The sequence below is a fragment of the Lithobates pipiens genome, unplaced genomic scaffold (assembly GCF_037356315.1).
Source record: "Lithobates pipiens isolate NorthernLeopardFrog02 unplaced genomic scaffold, aLitPip1_a1.2 Scaffold_16, whole genome shotgun sequence".
Classification (NCBI taxonomy): domain Eukaryota; kingdom Metazoa; phylum Chordata; class Amphibia; order Anura; family Ranidae; genus Lithobates; species Lithobates pipiens.
In genome coordinates this window covers 584,380,534-584,403,143 of record NW_027507748.1, presented here as the reverse complement: position 1 = coordinate 584,403,143, position 22,610 = coordinate 584,380,534, and the positions used below count along the sequence as shown (strand labels likewise).

General features: G+C 42.9%; 1 protein-coding gene across 3 annotated transcripts in view; it reads right to left on the bottom strand.

Moving 5' to 3' along the window:
* Positions 1-22,610, bottom strand: part of LOC143983769 (cyclic AMP-dependent transcription factor ATF-7-like) — a 192,079-nt gene that overhangs the window by 115,214 nt on the left and 54,255 nt on the right. For all 3 annotated transcript variants that reach the window (XR_013274677.1, XM_077483824.1, XM_077483825.1), the window contains exon 2: positions 7,420-7,464. The gene's annotated coding sequence lies outside the window, so the exon portion shown is untranslated. The remainder of the gene's footprint in view (positions 1-7,419; positions 7,465-22,610) is intronic.

The window sequence follows — 22,610 nt, the reverse complement described above, 5'->3', positions numbered from 1 at the left end:
AGGTGTCTGTTAGATTTTATGAGTTGAAGGGGAAAAAATAAATAATCGGCCTAACATATCGGCCCCAAAAAAATCGGCATCATATATCAGCTGTGGCGATTTCTAAATATCGGTATCGGCCAGAGAAAAACCCATATCGGTCGACCTCTAATAAAAACCCAATCTTTACCCTTCACGTTGGGCTCCGAGACTTATAGGAAACCTTCAAGAAAAGGGGAACCTCAGGTTACCCACAATCTTGGACCTGCGAATGCCAGTAAAAACGTTATGGCCTTACTACCAAAAAGTACTGGATCCCAGGGTCCAGCTCTCTAAAGAGAAGCGTTCGCAAGCAAAACCACGTTTCTTCATACACGAGGCCCTGGTACCATCCATTTAGCCCATGAAAGGACATAAGAACGGATCCGGTCAGCATGGCTAGCCCCAGCAGGGAAGCTTGCAGTGGAGCTCAGCACAGCACATTGTTACTCGTGATCAACACCTTAGACACTGGCGAAAAAACTCTCAGTAGTGGGAGGGGTTATATAGGGAGTACACTTCTTGCCTTAGGGCGTGCCAGTGTCCATCACCTATCAGTTGCCCTATAATCCACATATTATGTACTATGGCTCTGTGTCCCCTGATGTAAGAAAATAAATATATCCTGTATTAAGTTTCAGTTTATTCTGCAGATTAGGAAAGGGTATGATACCTGTACTCATTAAAAGCATTTAGGTAAATTAATATTGTGGTGAAGCAAAGTTTTAAGGGCATGGAGATTGGTATTGCCCAGCAAAAACAAACCTAAAATGAACATCAACAGGGTATGCTGCCAAATTAGCTTGTGAGGTAATTTGAGGAGGTTCCATATCCTCAAAGTACGGTCTGGGGACAGGGCAAGTACCAGTCTGCAAAGTTTAGGAGGCAGGCAAAGTAGATTAACTATCGATATAGGCGCGTATCAGCGATTCCTCAAGCTAAACTTGCAAAGTGATATCATCAGTAGTGTACCATTTTGCCAGTTGGGATATTTAAACCACTTAATAGCATTTTTATGCTTCGAAAAATTGCTATTCTCTCTGCGAATTGGCCTCATCCTTACGCTACTCCACAAGCCATGCCCTCAGACTGGATTGGGAGAGCTGCGATTTTTCCAAGCATACTACACACTATTGGATGGTAATATTTTAAGCCACCATACAATTTCCAAGTATCAACGGGAAAACATAGGTCTTCCTTTTTTGCTTAGAGTGGCACTACAATTATAAGCTTGATGGCATTTAATGACAGATCAGAGGACCTAGCACCCCTGAGGTTTAGTTCTATGCAAGGATAGATTTGCTACCTGGTGTGAGCCTCCTTTCCACATGAAATATAAAATCAGACACTCAGAGGAGAAAAGAAGGCATGACTAGCAAAGAACATAAAATTTGGTAACAACGCCATTATTGTAATCGTAACAGATCCAAGACAAAAGAAGTTATGTTTTTCTCAAGATGTCAATAGGGAAAGAAAGCATGTTAACAATTTGGGATAATTTGCCGGTAGTCTCAAAGGATGAGATATTGATTCCCAAATAGGGTAAAGTGGAAGGGATTCAAGTGAAGATGAAGGATTGCTGGAGAGATTGCCGGACACCAACAGGCAAGGACACATTAAAGTGGTTGTAAAGGCAGAATGTTTTTTTTATCTTAATGCATTCTATGTATTAAGATAAAAAGCCTTCAGTGTGCAGCAAGCCCCCTCAGCCCCATCTCTATCCAGTGATGTGGCACGAGAGACTCTGCTGCCCAGGACTCTTCCTCCTCATTGGCTGAGACTGCAATGAATGGCTCCTGCTGCCTCAGCAAAGCCTGTGAGACCAGGAGGTGAGGAGAGAGAGCTGCTGCAGATGGGCACAGCGCTGGGTTTAATGAGGGTGCAGGTAAGGGGGGGGGGGGGGGGGTATACTACTTAATGCAAGGAAAGCATCAAAAGGGTTACTAAACCCACAACAGTAAAATCTGTCTGTATGTGCAGTAAAGCATGCTTGTTATACTCACTGTGGAACCTAAGGGGTTAATCCTGCTGATAGTACAGAACCTTGGAGGCATTCTGCACATTCTCAGTTTGGTGTGCATTGCCAGATAGGTTTTTTCCTTGGGAGGGTGCATGTGATCAGCACTGTCCAGACAAAGGGTCAGGGGTCCGGCAGCCTCATAGGACAGTCAGAGTAGAATGAAAACTCCTCCTACAAGCTTTAACCAGACGACACTTATAGAAGTCATAAGACTGCTATATACTGCTGATGAGAAAAGGTATTTAGCAGTTTATATTTACTAAAATAACTGCATTTTCATGTTCTGTGTACTGTGGGAGACCAGATATAGTGAATGCAGGGTCCTGCACGCTGATATACGTTGGCACAATGGCAGCGGTGGGAAAATTGGTGTATCCACACGTCCCCTTTAATTGACGGGGCTAGCCGCCGTGTACAGTGTGACCGTGCCCACGGGTCCCGTGGACTCGATGTCTGCTGCTGTCCCGCGATCGTGTCTCGGAGCCACAGAACGGGGAGATGCCTATGTAAACTAGGCATTTCCTTGTTCTGCCTAGTGACATAACAGGGATCTATGGCTCCCTGTCATTGGGAGCAGTGATCGCTGTCATGTCAGTGGTAGCCCACCCCTCCCCACAGTTAGGACACACTTAGCTATGTTTAACCCCTTCCCTGCCAGTGTCATTTACACAGTAATCAGTGCATTTTTATAGCACTGATCGCTGTATAAATGACAATGGTACAAAAATATAGTGTCAAAAGTGTCCAATGTGTCCGCCATAACATCGCAGTCACAAAAAAAAACCCAGATCGCTGCCATTACTAATAAAAAAAATTAATAAAAAAGCCATAAAACTATCACCTATTTTGTAGACTATAACTTTTGCGCAAAAGCAATATATGCTTATTGCGATTTTTTTTTACCAAACAAAAAATACATATCGGCCTAAACTGAGGGAAAAAAAACATTTCATAGATTCTTGGAGGATATTTATTATAGCAAAAAGTATAAAATATTGTTATTTTTTCAAAATTGTCGCTCCTTTTTTGTTTATAGCGCAAAAAATAAAAACCTCAGAGATGAGTAAATACCACCAAAAGAAAGCTCTACTTCTGGGGAAAAAAGGACATCAATTTTGTTTTGGTGCAACGTTGCACGACTGTGCAATTGTCAGTTAAAGCGACGTAGTGCCGTATCGCAAAAAGTGCTCTGGTCAGGAAGGGGGTAAAATCTTCCCGGGGCTGAAGCGGTTAAGGTAAAAAATGTTTAGGCTTTATAATGACTAAGATTCAAAAACTTATTTAAACCATGCTCTTTTGACACTTGTACAAAAGACCCAAAGAGAACTTCCTACAGTATCCATTAAAAAAATAAAATATAGTTCAGGGAGGGCTTACAATTCAAAAGAGACACTATGCAGAATTTTAAGGATAACTTAATATTTCCAACATACAAGGATATCGAATTGAAATATGCCAACAATAAGCTCGTATGCGACACCAATACCTCCATGGAAACCAGGAAAAGTCCATCAACAACACTCTGCTTACACAATCATCTTCTACTATTTACATTAGACAAAAACAAAGGGAGAATTAGTACAAATGCCTACCAGAGCTCAGATGTTTTAATGTGAAGAAAGACAAATTTCCAGCACATACAAGGTAGACTTCCTCCACATAGCCCTATCAGAGGTTTGTGAAAGTAACTGCTGACACCTTTCGTAAACATTGCTTACCACGTGCAAGAGTCAAATATTTCATACCCTATTAACCACTTGTCCTCTGGAAGGTTTTAATCCCTTCATAACCAGGGCATTTTTTGCTATTCAGCACTGTTCAATAAGGATGAGCTCCGGCGTTTTCGTACACTCCACGTGCAGAGCCCACCAGGAAGTCGGCGCAGCGCTGCGCTAATCGCAGGCAGTGAGACATTGCTCCGATGCGCGGCTGCAAAGATCGGGACAATGTCTCACTGCCTGTGATTAGCGCAGCGCTGCGCCGACTTCCTGGCGGGCTCTGGCACGTGGAGTGTGCGAACACACCAAAGCTCATCCCTACTGTTCAACTTAATTGGCACATGCGCAGCCATGCAACAACACTGTACGCTGCTTTTTTCACACAAATAGAGCTTTCTTTTGGTGGTATTTGATAACCACTGGGCTTCTTTTTTTTTTTATAGCAAAAAAATAAAAACGGTCAAAAATTTTGGAAAAAATTAATTAATTAATCTAAAGTTCATGATAAATTTAGGCCAAAATGTATTCTGCTACAGGTCAATGGTCAAAAAAAAATCCCAATAAGTGTATAATATTTGTGTGAAAGTTATAGCGTTTACAAACTATGGGATATATAGTGGAATTTACGCAGCTATAGGCACTTTACTATAACAGCGGTGATCAGTGACTTATAGTGTAACTGTGATAGTGTCAGATCTCCTGCCACCTTAACAGACACTATCTGGGAGTGTCACTAATACAGTGGTCAGTGATAATACTGTACACTGACACTGGCTGGAAAGGGGATAACATCTAGGGTCAATTAAGGGGTTAAATAGGTGCTGCTTTTACTTTTCTATCTGGCTGATCACTGATCAGTGTACAGAGCCATGTGTGTTTGTAAACAGAGGGCTCTCTGCTGTGATTGGGCACAGCCAATCAACAAGTCCCAGCCATAAATCATTGGCCGGGACCTGCTGACAAAATCACTGTGTCCACAGCGTGATCAGCAGCATGCGTGTCCGCAAACCCCGAAGTGCCCAGCCGATGTACAGGTAAATGATCTAGCTTTGCTGCGCCTCTTGCCCACAGTATAACTACTGTGGGTGGGAGACAAAGAGTTAAGGTGTAAACACTGCATCATAATGTTCTTTGGTGCATAACAAGATAGAGCTACATGATTAATTGCTAAGAATCGTCATTGCGATTTTTTCCCAGTTGCGATCTTGAAAAAATAATTTCCCGATCCTTTCTATGCAGAGAATTCTCTCTGCCCTGCTAAAACCGACAGCCATCAAAAGAAAGGGGGGGGGGAAACGGGCAGTCTGCCAAGAATCACAACATTCTTTAGCAATTGAAAGTTCAGTATAAATATTGTAACAAGTTGTAACAAAGTGAATACACTTTGGTGTGAAAATGAGGAAAGTTTAAGGCCCCTTTCACACTGACGTCCCGTTCAGGCCCGCCTGTCAGTTTTTTCAGGCGGACCTGAACGGGTGCTCCATAGAGCTCTATGGAGCTTCGGATGTCAGCGGTGACATGTCCGCTGACATCCGACCCGCTCCGATCCGAAAAAGTGTAACGGAGGAAAAAGCTATTTTTCCATCCGTCTGCGGATCGGATGACGACGGGCACTGCGGTCCGTCGTCATCTGATCTCCCATAGGGGAGAGCGGCGCTGTGACAGGTCTGTCCCTGCGCAGTGTGCAGAGATGGACCTGTCATCTCCCTGCTGAGCAAACAGATATCCACGGGGCGGATCAGAACTGATCCGCCCCGTGTGAAAGGACCCTTACTCCTTAAATAAACACTAAACCTTTTTCTGACATTTGTTGGTTTCAAGTTAAAATTTTTGCTAGAAAATGACTTAGATCCCCCCTAAACATTATATATATATATATTTTTTAGTAGAGCATAAAATGGTGGTGGTTGTAATTCTTCACACTATTTGCGCAGCAGTCATTCAAATGCAATTTTTTGGGAAAAATTTATTTAAAAAAAATAACCAGTAAAGTTAGCCCAATTTTGATTTGTATAATGTTCAAGATTTTACATTGCGAGAATCGTGATCTTTTTATTCCAAGCAAAAAAAAAAACCGTGATTTTCATTTTGGCCAGAATCGTGCAGCTCTATGACAAGAAAATAAAAAAATAAAAATAAAAAAAAAGACTGCAGCGCCTGTTCACAAAACAAAATCATGTACAGTATTAATTAAGAAATGTGACGTTTTGGATAACGTGGAGATGCCCGTCAGTTTTTACTGCTGTCTGTGCCCCCATTAGGGAGATTCATCCTCTCCATTTGTCATGTTTACCATTATCGTTGAAAGTGAAAGTAAAAGGAAATCCCCGATTTTGGGCTGTCCCCAGAAATGGAATTGAGGGGAAAGCTTCCACACTCGTTCTGGTGAACCAAAGGAATTCCCATAAGTTGCAGGGACTTTCTCTAGCTTCCTGCTTGGCTATAGGGCAGGAAATGAAGGGAAATCTCTGCAATGGGACACAGATGGCAGAAAAAAATCTGACAGGGGTTATAATCCTCCCTTGCTCTTTCCAAAATGAAAAAAAGTTTTGCCTTTAGTTACATTTATCAGCCTTTTTTTCTTTTTATGTAAAACCTTTATCTCAAAAAGGAAAAAAACGGTTTGCTGTGACCTATTTTAAAGTGAGAGACAGAGTTTGGCTTCAATTTGTTAGTGTATATAAATCTGCTAGCACATTTGACATCCCCTCCCCACCAGACTGAAAATTCTGCTGTCCAAAAAAGGTGTCCCCTGTGCTCTTTCATACAGAGTTGAGCACTCTAATACAGGAGGTGTGTTACTGGGCAGTTCACCTGGCAAAAAAAAGAAAAAAACTCATGCAGCCACCAATCTAATGTCTGGTAAACTGCAATATAATTAATTTTTGGTTTCGGGTTTAATAACATTTCAATGTTAAAATCCAGTCGCAATCTTTTCTCCACAACTTTTGAGATTACATGGGGCTGAGAATTGCAAGAGAACTTTCTCTGAAATGAATGAATGTGCTTTTAAAAAATTCACTCTGCAAAGAATACACAATAAAATGCAATGAAAAGAAAAATGCAATCTATTTTTGCCTCCACATGATTGGCGGATGGAAGTCATCACAGTGACATCTCATTCACAAAGCTCTGGGGAAAGTTCCCTTACACAGCAAAGAGCCCATTTGCCTTCAGTAAATCAACGCCATTAAAGTGGAACTTTAGTCAGAAAATTAAGTCCTGTTAGATCGCTTTAGGCTGGCCCATTTTGCAGGTATAGCTATGTAAAACTTAAAAAAAAAAAGCGCATATACTGTTTACAATTCAGTTATACACTCATCCTGCTCTGCATATGCTTAGTTGTGCTCTATTTTTTAGCACTGTGCTGAAAACGTAGAGGCTGATCTGCGACAACCTAAAGATTTACTGCTGCTCAAGGGCTCTGAGCTTCAGCAAAACAGCAAAGAAGAACCAGGAGCAATGCTGGAGGCAATTTACAGCACACACCAATTTTGGTAGCATAATTTCTATTGTGAAATGTTCAGTATGTTCCTTGCTAAAGAAAATTCTTTTTTATCAAGTTATGGGTAAAGTTCCGCTTTAAGCCTTAGCAGTTAAAGCATGGCAGAGTTTCCTGTGTTCCCAGTGGAAATATTTTCTTGTCCTGAAGACACAACTTACCTTTGACAGTTGTTACTGGAACATTGGGGAATCTCCTCTTTGCTCCTGTTTCAGAAAAAAAAAAAAGAAAGTTTGGTGAATTTAAAAAGGAAAACACAATGCCACTGCACCCTTAAAATGTATCTAAACCTAAAACATAATTTAACCACTTGACGTCTGCGCTATAGCCGAATGACGGCCACAGAACTGAGTTTCCGGGAGGCTGTTATATGACGGCCTCCCCTGTGCTCGCTCCCTGAGCTCACTGAGACTCGGGTGATCACCGGTCCGAGTAAGGGGCTGGTCCCGACCAGCCAATGACATCTGATCACATGATGTAAACAAAAGCTCAGTAATCAATTTTTTTTCTCCTCACGTTGACAGCGTGAGGAGAAAAAAAAAAAGCCAATCACCGGCTCATCTGCAAGGGACATCGGTCCCGAAGAGGAAGAGGCAATTATGCCTCATCTGTACACAGCAGTACCCCCTTCCAGTGCCTAGCAGCGCCACCTATCAATTCCCACAAGTGGTGCCAATCAGTGCAACCTAGCAGTGCTGCCTATCAGTATAACCAATCAGTGCCCATCACTGCCACCCATCAGTGCCGCCTCATCAGCGTACATCAAAGAAGGAGAAAAATTACCCATGACACTATTACTGTGATCAGTGCTAAAAATATACACCGTCATTGTACTAATGACACTGGCTGAGAAGGGGTTAAACATCAGGGGCAATCAAAGGGTTAACTGTGTGACTAGCCAGTGTTTAGCTGTACTATGTGTGCTGCTTTTACTAGGGGAAAGATGGATTTTATTCCATGCTTTGCAGGAACACAAAATCCATCTCCCCCTCCATGTAAGAATGGGGATCTACCTTGTTTACATAAGCAGATCTCTGTGCTTTACCAATGACCAACGGGTGCCGGAGGACATCTAGTGCCCGGCACAGGCAGATCGGCTTCTGCTTTGAACAGCAGAAACGGCCTGTAGGTGGAAGTAGCAGTAAATCTATTATGGGGCAGTCAGTAAGTGGTTAAGAAGCCATGGTTGTCCCTCCATAGCGTCCTAGCAACCAACAGAAATATAAATTTTTCTATTTTGGTTTTACAGATCTGAACACAGTGCAGGTTTACGGATCTTTACACAGCTGTGTGCATGGGCTAAAGATGGCCATACACCATACAATTTTCTTATTCAATCTTCTTTAGATTTACCTTCAACTATGTAGTACAAAGGTCTGCCTGATTGCATACAACTTAAAAAGTGTTTAGGTCTGACCTAAGTTGTACAAGAAAATTGTATAATTTATGGCCAGCCTTATGCCCCGTACACACGTTCCGATTATCGGACCACAAAAGTCGCTTTCGGACAGATCGTGCGATAATCTGATCGTTAGTACGCAGCTTTCAACAGCCGATCGCGACAGTCCGTCCAACCAAATCCGAAGGGACAAACAGGAAAACTTTGGTCGGATGACAGCCCGTCGTACGACAATCGTATAGCCAGTACAGTATGCGTCCGATAAATGTCATTCGACAAACACCACGCATGATCGGAAACACGAAAATAAACCAGAAGGACACACAGGTCACACGTATTTGACATCATTTAAAATACGTAGCTACGCACGACGGAAGATTGTTCCAGAATCGTACGACAAAAATCTTACACACATTTTGCACTGTTGTATTCGATCTTAGTTGTATGCAACAAAATGTGAACGATCGGTCGTACGATAATCGGAACGTGTGTACGAGGCATTAGGCTTATAAGAAACAATACAACTGTGAACTGATCTATTAACGAAAGTAGCTACACACCTGCAGGAAAGATGCTAGGATTAGGTCTCCATGCAAGCCTTTTGAGGAGTCATGGTGTGGTGATCTGAACAAAGGATATAAACACCATGGGTGTTTACTGTCGCCACAGAGGTAAGTATGCACCAATGTGGGGGAGTTGTAGGTGCAATTGAAGAGGTTGGGTAGGGGAGGCAGATTTTTTCCAAAAAAAGAATTGTACTTTTGGAAAAATAAAATAAAAAAATAGCAGTCATGAAAAGGAGCCTGGAACACCACATACTGGCTGGAAATGTGAATGCAGAATATCTATATGCAAGATTTACCTAAATAACATTTTTAGTGTCTTCATCTCATCACCAGCACCCAATGTGCTCTTTCTCTTCATAAAGCTGGCCATGAACGAAAAAGAAATCTATCAGATCCCCCCAATCCACGCGGTTAGCATAGATGGACAATCGCCTCTTTTCAGGCCACTGTATTCTGTCAGATTACATGAAAAGCGCATGCACCTAATTGGATGCAGGTGTTGTTTGCAGGACAATTTTCCAAAAGGCTCTTTCAAGAAAAGGCAGCCGAACAAAAGTTGATCGACTTGTTGAACAAAGTGGTGCTGGCAGAATTGAACCCTGTTCAAATTGTGGCCAAGCCAGCATGAAATCAATCAAATTTGGAACAGAGTATAGCCAGCTTGAACCAGAATTCTTCTACTTTACGTGTTAACAGTCTTAAAGGGTTAACCTTTGGAACATGTTACATGTTCCACCTGTTTGTAGAGTGGTACGTGTAATATGTTCCTGCATCTGCACCTTCTCCCCTGAACCCCCCTCCCTGTGACCATGGGAGGGGGATCTTCTTCCCGCATCCAATGTCACAATTTGAAGACAATCTGGTCGTGAGGGGCTCCACCTACACAGCCAGGTCATTCATTCAGTTTCCTGTGAATGGGAGGTACTGGCAGACATCTATCCTGAGAGTTCGCAGGAGCCAGACATTGCTCTGCTCTGCTGATTCATTACAAAGAAGTAATAAATAGGGTTCCATCGATACCAAGCATTTGCATGCGTACTTGTACTCGTGCAAATGCTCCGATGCTTGACTTGATACTTGGGCAGCCTCAGAGATGATGGGTGCGGTGATTTTACAAGCACTGATCTCCCTGTATAGCTTTTCTGACAGCTGCTTCTCCTGTGGCTGTCAGGGAGATTGGTGCTTGTAACTGCCCCCACCAATCACCCCCGGCGGCCCCCCTCCGGGTCCCGATGCATTTCATCCTCCGGGTCCCCCCGTGTCCTCCTCCGGCTCTCTGTGACCTCCGTTCCGCCCTTGTCTGTCAGGATGGAGAGCAAAGGAAGGAGCCAGTAAATCTGTAATTTACCGGCTCCTTCCTTTTCCGAATGTACACTCAGTGATCAGACTCTGTCAGTTCATAACTGAGCATTGTAAACCCTGCGCTTCAGTTTATGAATGGAGAAGAGCTTCTGTCTCCTGTCCATTCATCTCCAGTGCAGCCGAGGCTGCAGAAAAACCGACTGGGGAATCTCTATCCCCAGTTCCTTTCCCTGTCTCAAAGGGGAGATATCAGGGGTCTGTTTTGACCCCCGATATCTCGCCAACCGCCCCCCCCCCCCCCCCACAGGGTTCATTTAAAATAATAATAATAATAAACAATTCTGTAATATAAAACACACAGCTAACACAGTCTATCTACCCCCCCCCCCCCCCAAAAAAAAATATATATATTGACACGCCTCATCAGTGCTGCATATTTGTGCCACTGTCATATGACATTTAAAAAAAAAAAGTATCGGTAATCAGTATTGCTGAGTACTTAAAAAAAAAAAAAAAGAAACCTGTATTCGGTCATTAAAAAAAGGGGTATCTGTGAAACCCTGGTAATAAATGCACTTTTTTTTTGCAATTTTTTAAGGTGAACCTAGCCTTGAACAACCAACCATGCAAACGTCCACATTTTCTATCCTATAAATCGTAATTGCTAGTCACTTAAGGCCCTGTTCCCACAAAGGACACGTGTTTCCCAAGTATCATGTCATGTGCAGTGTGTTGCATTAAAATTCTACATGTATTAATTTAAACGCAATGCAATTCACATCAACACAATGCAAATCTACTGGGAATAATAATAAAAAAAAAAAAAAAAAAAAAAAAGCTTTTTCATATTCTGCCCCTTACAAGGACCCATAGCAATTCAACAAGTATTAAAATGAGTGCCAACGCATGTCAGCACACAAAAAAGCAAGCCAATAGAAGGCATGGCACATTTTCATGCTTTTTTTTTTTTCTGCGTTTATGTGTGAACAGGCCCTGAGAATTACGCATGTCTAATGCCGGCCATACACGATGCGAATTCCGAACGAAAATCCGAGCGAAAGTAAAATCGACCGATTTTCGTATCGTTAGTGTGGTATGCGCGACATGCGATTTTCGTACGACAGGGCAAATTGACAAATCCAACATGTTGGTTTTTTTTTCAAAAATCGTCCAAAAATCGTATCGTTAATGGCAGAGTTGGACGATTTGACATAAGAAAATGAACTGCGCACGATCTCTGGAAAGTTTGAACCAGAAGGAAACCATATAAAACAACGAACGAATGGTCGAACGCAACACGGAATAAAAAAAACCCGTTAAAACATAGTGTTTTAACGTACGATTTTCGTACTTAATTGATGGCACATTCGCATGTTGTTGTGAGTGCCGCTTTCGTTTATCGTTCGACGGGTCGTTCGGAATTCGCATCGTGTATGGCCGGCATAAAGCACCATGAGCAGGTAGCATACATTCGTACAGCATAAAAAAATCCAAGAATATGCTCCATAAGTATCTCAAATAAAGTATATCAAATGGAGCGTTGGGTGTAAACAGACTGGCAGTCCATTTACATCTGACTGGCCATATAAGAGAAGAAGCTATATCTGTGTCTGCTCTACAACCGTGTGAAAGAGGGCAAGTTAAAAACAGCAGAGCAATACATAAGGAAACATTAATGAACTGCGATTCTGCATTAAAGAATATGTTCATCTTTTTGGAAAAAATAGTAATTAATGTACATATTTTTTGCAGGAAAAAAAAAAAAAAGTACATTTAATATTCCCCCACCCAGGAGCCTACAAAACATTGCATTCACAGTCACTGGATCACAGGCGCAATGTCAGGCTCCTACACATGCTTCCTACAGTTCTGTACTTCTGTATGAGCTGTCAGTTTCATCATTGCGGTAAGTGTGAATGGACGCTGATCAGTACTCTTTCAGTCCCACTGATAACTTACAGAACTTTGTATTTTTTTAAACGTTAATTCATTTACACATCTCTGTGAACGCCAGCATAGCAGTGGTCATTCACAAAATGTGATAGTGGCTGAAGGGGAGAGGAACCCCCACCCACTGTCACAGGGGAATAGCAAAGGGGAGTTAGCCGGAACCTGTTACACCCTAATTATGGGTGTAACATGTTCCAAAGGTGAACCTAGTTTTAAAAACTATGCTCAGCTCAGCCATTAAACATATTTGCATCTGTACCGAAAAGCATTAAAAAAGAAGAAAAGTATTGCAGCTTATCTCACAAGATGAACATAGCGATTAGGTAGGTAATTTAACTTGCTTAACAAAGCACAACCACAATTAGCGGCAAGACTGTCACCCAATATTTCGTGTTTATAGATTCCCCATGTTGTGGCAGGGCAGGTTTATGCTCCTGCCATGGAATGAAGGTAAAATGTTACACAAATTTGCATGGAGGGGGTGAAGCTTCATGAGGTCTTAAAGAGGAAGTAAACTCTCCCACTCTGATGCTTCTTTTCATTTAGTCCATTATAATAAGTAATTATCAAACTATAGCCACTGTAATCCAGCCCAAATCGCATATTACTGTCTAAAGAAACTTTAAAAAACGTGTTTGCAGGGGTTAGGCAGCGCCATCTTAAGTATTGTTTTCTGAGTCCACAGTGGAGTGCATTTCTGCCCTTACATTGAACACTTCCTGTACTGTTAACCAAGCCACCTTCTCAATCCAACGTTTCTATGGCAACCCTGTTCATAGCTGACTGTTTTTATTTCATAGTATTTGTGCCAACTGTCTAATGTTTGCCTGTCAGTCTTATTAGCTTCAACTGATAAGACTACAGTAATGGTCAGGTTTACACTGCATGTGATGTCACATGGTGTGTAGGAGGAAGCTCTGAATGATTATGCAGCCTCCTGGGATATCAGTGGTGTGCCATAGGAAGTCCTGATAAAAGACAGACAAGCACATAGAGAGTGTACTGTAAATCAGGGGAGATCTGGGCATACTCAGTGACATAATTCTAAAGAACAAAAAGGATTACAACAATACTAAGCAAGTAAGAGATATCTACAAGCAGTGTTCATTGGGGTTTTGTATTCTGATTTACATGGGACAAAGTTGTGGGGGAGGGTTTACAACCACTTTAAGTTTGGCACATATCTGTCAGTAGTTTAGACTTTTATACATGAAGACCTCTATGGTAAGATTTTGATGGGACAACAGGACAGCTGCGCCCTATCATAACATCATTAATATTTAGACAGCAGAAGAATGAGCGAAAAGTATCAGCACTTTTGAGCATAATGATACAGAAAATATACCCTTTCCACACATGTGGCCTCTACTCTGCAACATAAATCCATGAAAAGTGCAGTGTTCACATTGTGGATCAGAAACTTGCAGTGCTTCCTGAAATAGAACACGACCATTTGGACACCATTATAGAAAATAAACATTTAAACCTGTTTCAGCTTGTAGGGCAGCCAAGATTCCACCCTAGAGGTGATTACACAGACCCTGCTAAAAAGACACAAAGGTGATGCTTGCAGATTCCTACAAAGCAGAAGTGCTGGCATGAACAGATCATTCTTTTTCACATTTCCTATTCTGAAACTGCTGTTAAAACAACAGAGTCCCACTGGCTTGGCATGCTGCCCGTCTGGGAGAGGCAAAGTCAACTGTGGAATGCAAAAGGGGGGGGGGGAAGAAAAAAAAAAAAAAAAAGAAAAACACCGCAGATTTCTAGGGCTGAGCTTGGATTTCCTTTGTTTAATGTTTTAGACGTTAGTGTTTGCTAGTAAGTACAGATGTCTGTGTGCAACCGACTAGTCCATCTTTCCAAGTGTGCTTCCACTGATGAATAAAGATAAAATAATAGACACTGAGCTAAGAGAGATTGGCGTGAGTATAAAGACACTAAGCTAGTAGATTGTCATGAGCATGTAAAACATAGACGGGGCAAAAAAGTAATAAAAAAAACAACACAGCACAGTGAGCAGTAACACAGCAATGGATTGTAGGCCAACGTTCATTAGTCCAACCATACTGCAATACTAAAAGGAAATGTCAGATTAGTTTCAACTGATTCTCCTTCTAAAATTTCCCAGATTCTGAAGATCCTGAGAAGCTCATACAAGTCCGGCCATTTAAACAAACAAAAAAAAAAGTCAGCAACTATAAACGTAGCTGCTGACTTTTAATAAGGGCATTACCTGTCCAGCGAGCACGCAATGTCGACGCCCCCCCCCCCCCTCCCCGAGGCTGATCTGTCGCCGGTGCCCCCATCCTAACTAAGGGAAACAGGCAGTGGAACCTTGCGGCTTCACTGCCCGTTTTCCTACTTCCCAGAACACAGCGCGCCCCCTTCCCCAGAAGAAAACGCGAGGAGAAGAAGAATGAAGATCACCGCGGAGTAGGAAGTGGCAGATTAGGACAATCTGCCTAGCAACAGCCATTTCTGGTAAGTAAAAAATATATATATATATATATATGTTTTTTTTGTATTTTTTGGAGCGTTTTTATGAAATTTTATTTTTTAGGGTGGATCTCCGCTTTAATGCTGCATTCACACTTCATCGTTTTGAATCGTCGGCAGATTTGCATCGTGGGAAGCATGTCACCCAAAAGTAGCCCCTGAACTTTTTTTGGGAGACATGCTTGCCGCGATTGCAGGGCGATTTATCACATGACAATCGCGGCAGACCAGCACCACAATTTGAGGTGTCATTCAAATGAATGGCATCTCAAATGTGAGTCTGGCGATTTGACATTTACACATCAGCGCTTTCAAATCGTGGACAGATTTGCAGAAAATCTGCCTGCCATTCAAAATTCTGAAGTGTGAATGCATACCCAGTGGGTGACTAGCCTGAGGTGATGCACAGAAATAATAATAAAAAAAAAAACCCTATATAAGTTGTACCTATTTGTGTGCAGTCCTCTCTCCTCTACAGCCCTTCAAAGTGCAGAATTTATACAGCATGTTTGAGGTTTTAAGAAAGTAGGGGGTAGGGAGCTGAAGTTACACTCTGCAGATCTCAGCTCTGAGAAGTGACTGGAGGGAAGGGACACAGCCCCTTCCTCACAGCAACAGGGCTGAGGCAGTCAATCGCAGGCTGTGTGCTAGAGCTCCAACCCAGTCATCTTTTTATTTCTGTGCCGGGAAAACCTCTCAGAAGTGACTCTGCAAATGCAGATAACAGAGGAACAACGTAGCAGACAGAAATCACGCTCAGTGCTTTGGATAGAGACAAGTACAGTACACAGTATAGAAGGATAAGTTTTGTTCACATCTGGAGGTTTACAATCACTACGTTTAAAGCAAAACTAAACTGTATCTGAGCACTACAAACTGAAAATGAATTCTCATTTTTAACATTCAAAGCAAACTCACCCTTCCATTTCTGTCTTCATGCTTTATTTTGTTGAGAAAGTTAAGGGGTTGTCAAGGTAAAAAAAAATTCACCTTAATGCATTCTATGCATTAACCACTTGCTTACTGGGCACTTAAACCCCCCTCCTGCCCAGACCAATTTTCAGCTTTCAGCGCTGATGCACTTTGAATGACAATTGCGCGGGCATACAACACTGTACCCAAATGACATTTTTATCATTTTTTTTCCCACAAATAGAGCTTTCTTTTGGTGGTATTTAATTACAGCTGGGAGTTTTATTTTTTGCTAAACAAACAAAAAAAGATGCAAAAAAATAAATAAATCATGTTTAATAGTTTGTTATAAAATTTTGCAAACAGGTCATTTTTCTCCTTCATTGAAGTGCGCTGATGAGGCGGCACCGATAGGCTGCACTGGTGGGCACTGATAGGCACAGATAAGGCGGCACTGATGGGCAAAGATGGGCACGGATGGGTGGCACTAAGGGGCACTGATAGGTACCACTGATAGATGGGACTGATGGGCACTGATAGGTGGCACTGCTGGGCACTGGTAGATGACACTGATGGGCATGGATATGTGGCACTGGGGTGCAGCACCTTTCTTGAGGCAGATTGTGGGCACTGCTGGGTGGCACTGTTGGGTGGCACTGTGGGCACTATGGGCACTGCTGGGTGGCACTGACGGGGGGCACTTATTTTTTAATGAGGTGGCACTGGCAGGGGGCAGGTGGGCACTGGCAGGGCTGGCCGTGATCGGGACTGATGTCCCGATCACGGCCGCCGGTGATCGGCTCTTTTTTTTTTCTCCTTGCGCTGTCAGCGCGAGGAGGAATAATAGCCGATTACCGGCTCCGTTATATCACATGATCAGCTGTCATTGGCTGACAGCTGATCACGTGATAAGGGATCGGGATCGACCCCTTGCACGGATCGGTGATAGCGCGGGTCTCAAGTGGTTATGGTGAAAAAACATCTGACAATGTCGGCCCCCCCAGCCCCCCCCCCCCCGTTTTACTTAGCTGACCCCTCGAAAGTCCAGCGCTCACCTCCGACATCCTCTTCGTCACTCAGCCTGGCTGTTGATTGGCTAGAGTGGATGGATTGAAAGCAGCGCAGCCACTGGCTCCTGCCAATCACATCCAATGACGTGGCGTGCTGGGGGCGGGGTCGAGTGATACAGTGAGCGGCTATAGCCGCCGGCTGTATCACGGGAGCGTGCCCGCAAGTACTCCTCACCATGCGAGGGAGCTCGCATGAACGCGAGAAGTACTTGTGGGGGGAAGCCGAGACAGCTGCAGCAGCGTTTTGCAGTAGGCTTTAACCCTAGGGTTTAAAACCGCCCCGCTAACGGCCGAATAGCGCTGCTAAAATGGCGGCGCTTTAACGCCAACGCCCAGGCGCTTTCAGCGTGGAAGGGCTCTAAAGGTTAACTCCAGCTTTAGCAAAAATGTTCCACCCATATTTAGGGTGAAACATGTTGCTAAGCAACCCCCAGCACACAGAGAGCACCCCATGATCGCATGTGGCACAGCAGCAGACGGACTTGTAGTTGTCCATGGAACACAAATGCGGTAATCGGAGCATTCATAGTCCATTGACACTTCCTCCAGCTCTCCAACTGAAAGACCATACAGAGGTGCGGGCAAGGAGCTGGAGGATGTTTGTAGGGGTCTAATATTGCCCCCGCAATTTACTGAACGCAGGTGCAATGCTTTGCAGGCTCCTGTGAATAAAAAATAAATGCATATTTTTTTCCTGCAAAAATATGCACATTTATTTTTCTTTAAAAGTACACTTAGCCTTCAAGTACAAAACCAGGCAATTGCACATATATTTTCAATAGGTTGGTAAGTCTCTTTGTGACTGTTTAAACTTCTCTCCCTCTCTTAGGCCGCGTACACACGAGAGGATTGTCCGTCCAACTAAGTCCGTCAGACAATCCGACAGACAGTCCGTCCTACTTTTGAATGAATGGACTACACACGATGAACAGACAGTCCGCTGAAAGCTTGCGCGATGACGTGTACAGCACGTACGACGGGACTAGAAATACGACGCCCAATACACTACAATGCAACCTTCGGCCGTGTAAATCCTTTCTGAGCATGCGCCATACTTAGTCCGTCCAACTTGCCTACTCACGAGCGGACTGTCCGCTGAAACCAAAGTTGGACGGACTGTATTACGGAAATTCCGAAAGACTTAGTCCGCCAGACTGTCCGCTGAAAAAGTCAGCTGAAGCCCACACACAAGCGGACTGTCCGCTGAAACACGTTTCAGCGGACTAAGTTGGACGGACAATCCTCTCGTGTGTACGCGGCCTTAGTCATACAGATCTGTTGCCGACAATCCTAAAAATATAACATATCCTATGTAGATTATTTTAAAGACAACTGACTAAAACCAAACCATTCTGATCTGCTCACTTGCACACATTCCTGGGAGAGGCTACATCTAAATACCTGCCCAGAAATGCCAAGACTCCTCTGACTTGGGGCTTATGGCCCGTACACACTATACCAAAATCGGACAAAAATACAGCTTTCAATGCAAAATTTGCGTATGATAATCGGTTTGTTAGTACAGAGCTTTTGAGAGCAGATCACGACACGATACTAGACCGTACGATTTTCATTTGATCAGTACAGTTGTTGTCCCAAAATACAATACAAATACACTACAACACTTGCGATTTTTTATTCCGTCGTACGAGAATTTTCGTTATTTTAGTAAACTCTTTGATATGTAGCAGATGACATTTGGGATCAAATGTCACACGCTTTGTAAATGTAGTTTTTGACTTCAGGACAATAAAGGTTCTGAGGGTTAATTATTGTAGGTAGGCCTAACACCAGTCTGGCCAGGCTGTGTTTAGAAGTTCTGCCTGGTCATGTGAGCGGTGAGGTGCACATGACAGGCCAGAACCAAGTCTGGTTGAATGTTTTGGTATCGGCCCTCTCGGAGCCAATCAGTGGGAGTGCCGGGGCCCGCTGAGGACTCTGGGAGGGGGTACTTAAGTGGGTGTGGGTCACGTGTTAGGGGTTCCGGAGTTGTTCGTGAGACCCATGTGGTTCTGGTTCCAGGACCGGGGTAGCCCCGTGAGGGTTCCCAGTCACAGGGTGTTTGACACCCCGCAACATGTTCCTGTCAGTGGCCCCTGGTAGACCCGTCTGGTCTGGGGTGGGGATCTGTCCGTTCCCGAGTCTCAGAACCGGCTGGTCCGAGGTGCAGTAACTGAGGGAGGATTTGGGGTGTCCGGGTGTGCTCTCGGCTTGGAGGGACGCCACAGCTCGTGGAAGTGACCGGGGGAGGACTCTTCGGAGGAGGGCCGGCAAGTAGCATCCTGAGAAGTGCCTGGTTACTGAGTTGGGAAGGACATTGACAAGTTCACACTTTTCCAGTACCACAAAGGAAGCGGGAACGTTCCAGGTACGGTTGGAAAAAGGTTCCTGTATACTCCCAGTTGATTATTCAAGTTTTGAGTCAACGTGCTGACTGTCATGATCTCTGGCTAGAGATCTGTTCAGCTTTGAAGTGCCCAGCTGCTAGTGGCTACTCTCTGGGTGGAAATAGAGACTGTGTTAAACCTGCAGTTCAAGGTACCTGAGTTCTTCACCCGTGAAAGTTCTACTGCAAAATAAACCTTTTAAAAAGGACTTCATCTGTGTCAGTGTACAAGTCGTTGGGTATCAACCCTGGGAACCCCTAGATATGGAGGAGCAGGCCAGGAGAAGATAATCGGTAGGCCCATTCAGTCAAGGCCGCCCTGCAACGGGTTATGGCCACTACAGATATATACTAGCATGCAAAAAAAAAAATGGACAATCTGTTGTCAGATTTTCGGATCGTGTGTTTGGGGCATTAGTCCCAATGTTCCACCAGCTGGAAGTTAGGGGACTCGTGGAAAAGCAGCATTTGTACTTTCATTAGTGCTGCTAGTCCACTGGTTGTTGCTGGTCAACTAAATCAGGTATAGAGCGAAATGCTGCACTGAAAAAAACAAACAAACAAAAAAAAACATTATCTTCTTAAAATAACATACAGCATTTTCTATTAATATGGAGGTAAAATAGTTGATAGATCGATTTGCAGCTAAATAAATGGGAAAACATCATTGCAACATATCTATGGTCAAAATGTAATATCCGATATTCATTGCATTTCCATTCTTTCTAGACTACTCCTATTAACCTGAACTCTTAGTAGTTTGTAAAATTACTTTGCGACGATCCCCACATATTTTCCTCCTTGAATTATGTGACAAATTTGCACTGTAGCCTATAGATCGGCACTCCTGATTCACAGAGCCCGCCTCCTTACAAAATATGAATAAAATAAATGAAAACATTAAAAAGCATCTCCCCTCCCCTCGTGCATACACACAAATGGAAACGTACGCTCAGGTCCCACACAAATAGACAACAGCAATTGCAACACACAATGTAAGGTGTTGCTATGAACACCAGAGTGAGAGCAACAATTCCAGAGCCTTCATCCATGGTTAACTCTAGACCAGGCATGTCCAAAATCCGGCCCATGTTCCGGTTTAATACGGTCCCCCTGGTAATTTGGATGGAGATTTTTTATTATATATATATATATATATATATTTTTTTTTATTTATTATATAATATACACACACACACACACACACACACACACACTTTTTGTGGTCCCCAGAGATATATACCGCATTTATCAGCACTTTCTCGGAGGGGACAGGACCAATGCCATCAGATTACATACGGAAGAATCTCCTGTTTACACGGCAGGGTCTGTAATAGGAAGTCCTATCTCCTGGGCTGCCATTGGACGACTCTTCCGTCTATCATAGGAGGTGGGACATTGTATTAAAGAGGCCGTTGAGTAAACAGGAGATTCTCCTGTATGTAATCTGTCTGCGCTCGTCCAACCCCCTCCCTTGTCCCCGCCGAGGCTGCAGATGGCAATCGATCAGGCTGCACTGATGGTGGCAATGGTGAGGCTGCCTTCATGGCAATGGTCCTTATTCTGCTTCACAGTTCCTTATTTAACATTTACGTTTCTTTCGTGAATCTTCCCTCTTAAAGTGAAGGTGCGTGTTATACGCTGACAAATACGGTATATCCAAATAACGCGCCTGAGCCCATCTTTAGCCCCAAGCGGCGCTCAGGGATTCGTTGGGGCCCACAAAAGATATATATATATCCAAATACCACGCCCAAGCTCATTTCTTCACCACACACAGCCACAAAGGTAAGATAATTCCTCTTGGGCAGTGTATTAGTGCTCGGACAAACATACTTGGACCAAATTTTAATGGTTCAAAGAATGTCAGGCAAAATGGTCGGCCCTCACACAAGTTCACTTCATATAATCTGGCCCTCTTTGAAAAAAGTTTGGACACCCCTGCAGTCTAGACTGATAACCTGTAAAGGTTTTTAAACTGACAGCTATGAAAAATTTTAGGTACCGCAGTTTACATTTTTTACTGAAATTTTGAGTTTGATAAACAGCTGTGCAAATATCGTGCCACATAAAAAAAATTGCAACCACCACCACTTTATTTTCCAGGGCCTCTGCATTCTGAAAATATATGTTTGGGGGTTCTAAGTATTTTTCTTGTAAAAATGCGGATTTTAACGTGCGTGAAAAATTGAAAAACTGCCCAAGACAGCAAGTGGTTAAATTAGCCGAAACAATTTACTGTACATAGACTAAAGTTCAAATCCATTGTACAGAAACAGGTCTGCTATAATACATACAATTCTTTGCAGACTCACTGCAGCTGCACAAAATGGATATTAGAACCACTGCAAGACAAATCATTAACAAAAGCAAAGTTATTTTCAATACTCAACTTCCGGATGCCCAGGATGTATCTAACTACAGTACTCATTCGAATTCTCCCTGTGTGGGTTTTTTTTTTTAACCTTATTATGACTGACTATTTTTCTCTTCCTGTGCAGCTGCTTAAGAATGCAGCTAAGGTGAAATTCACATACCCCTGCCATGTTATATTGTCAGGGTAAGGATGCGACTATATGCCACTGCGGAGCTGAAGCTTCCTGTCTCACTTACTTGGTTAATGGACTAAACCGCAATAAAAGTATAATCTATTTGATCAGCTTCTCTCAATTAGGGGTTCCTTCAAAAGTTGCTAGGAGTAAGGTTGAACTGGATGGACTTGTGTCTTTTTTCAACCTGACTAACTATGTAACTATAAGTAGTGGATTGCTCTAGTCCGATGGTGCTGGCATTAGTTCTGGCACCAATGCCACTTAGGCTCCATTCACACTTGTACGCCTCCAAAGTTGAGCCGACTTTAGAGTGCAACTCTGACACAAATTTGGATGGGTGCAACTTGGATACGACTTTGGATTTGACCAATCATAATGGACAACTGTTGCATTGTAGAACATTCAGGTATGACTTTCATGCAACTTTTGAAGGTTAACATTGAAGTCTATGGCCCTCAAGTTACATGAAAGTTGGACCAATGTAATGCATGAACTACTCTGAATTTACTGCAACTGGAAATTATTCTGAGGACTTTTCTATGGTAGAAAGTAGAGCTGCACAATTCTGGCCAAAATTAGAATCATACACACACAATATATAATATATATATATATATATATATATATATATATATATATATATATATATATATATATATATATATATATATATTGTAGTTAGGAGTTCTAAGTAATTTTCTAGCAAAAAAAAACCC